This window comes from Otolemur garnettii, unplaced genomic scaffold, assembly GCF_000181295.1.
Source record: "Otolemur garnettii isolate 467f Iridium unplaced genomic scaffold, OtoGar3 scaffold00055, whole genome shotgun sequence".
Classification (NCBI taxonomy): Eukaryota; Metazoa; Chordata; class Mammalia; order Primates; family Galagidae; genus Otolemur; species Otolemur garnettii.
The window spans coordinates 6,418,744-6,420,327 of record NW_003852450.1 but is presented as its reverse complement, the minus strand read 5'-3'; positions in this window follow the sequence as shown (position 1 = coordinate 6,420,327).

Below are 1,584 nucleotides of genomic sequence, written 5' to 3'. Positions count from 1 at the left end.
GTTGTTTGGCGGGTCCGGGCTGGGGATTCGAACCCGCCACCTTAGGTGTACGTGGCTGGCGCCTTAGCTGGTTGAGCTATAGGCGCCGAGCCTGAAGTAAAATATTGAAGCCAGAGATTCTAATTTCCTGCTCACAAAGTTATCTGTACAAGTACCCCTCTACCCTTGTTGCTGCTGTATTTGGTGCCTTTTTTTTTTTTAATTTTTTTGTAGCGACAGAGTCTCATTGTGTTGCTCTCGGTAGGGTGCTGTGGTGTCACATAGCTCACAGCAACCTCCAGCTCTTGGGTTTAGGCGATCCTCTTGCCTCAGCCTCCTGAGTAGCTGGGACTACAGGCGCCCACCACAACACCCAAGTATTTTTTTGTTGCAGCTTGGCCAGGCTTGTGGCCTACCCACTGAGCTACAGGCGCCGCCCTGTATTTGGTGCTTATTGAGGACTAAAGATAACCCTGCCCTCTTGGCCTTCTGTGACCATCTCATACCCTGGTTCTCTTCCCAACTCTGGGCTGGCGATCATCTCCCTCCTGTGGACAGCAGCACTCTCGAAGGTGTTTCCTTTGCTCTTCTGTATTTTCCCTAAGTGACCTCATCCTGACCCTCAGCTCTAGCCGCTCCTATACACCAGTGACTCAAAGTCTCTGACTTCCTAGGTTCCAAAGCAGCATCTCCAGGTACTCAATGTGCCATGTTAGCCCTTGGCTGCCTCAAGCGTAAAACACCTGTTATGAGCTAAACTGTGAAGTTTGGGTCCCTCCCATGCCCCACCCCCCAAATTCATGTTGAAGTCCTAACACCTAGTACTTCAGAATGTGCCCACGTTTGTGTGTGTGTGTTTTGAGACAGAGTCTCATTTTGTTGCCCTTGGTAGAGTGCTGTGGTGTTATAGCTCACACCAACCTTAAACTCTTTGGCTCAAGTGATCCTCTTGCCTCAGCCTCCCAAGTAGCTGGAGTACAGGTGCCTACCACAATGCCCAGCTATTTTTAGAGACAAGGTCTGGCTCTTGCTCAGGCAGGTCTTGAATGCCTGAGCTCAGGCCATCCACTGCCTCAGCCTCCCAGAGTCCTACGATTATAGGCGAGAACCACCCCACCTGGTCTTTTTTTTGTTGAGACAGGATCTCAGTCTGTTGGGTTGGGCTAGAATACGGTGGTGTCATCACAGCTCACTGCAACCTCAAACTCCTGGTTCAAGTGATCTTCCCACCTCAGCTTTCTGGATAGTGGGGACTATAGGAATACATCACCATGCCAGGCTAATTTTTTAATTTTTTGCAGAGAAGGGTTTTCACTATATTGCTCAATCTAGTCTTGAACTTGGCCTGAAGGAATCCTCTCTTCTGGGCCTCTCAAAGTGCTAGGATTACAGGCATGTGCCACTACACCTGGTCAAAGTTATACGTGGATTCGACGGCACGAAGGATTGGTGGTCCTAGCTCCTGTTTTGTTCATGGGTCAACTGTATGTACTTGTCAAGAGTCCAAACGTCTCTAGTTTCAGATCACAACTCCCAAGGCAAGAATTTTTCCTTTTCTTTTTTTGCAGTTTTTGGCCAGGGCTGGGTTTGAACCTGCCACCTCTG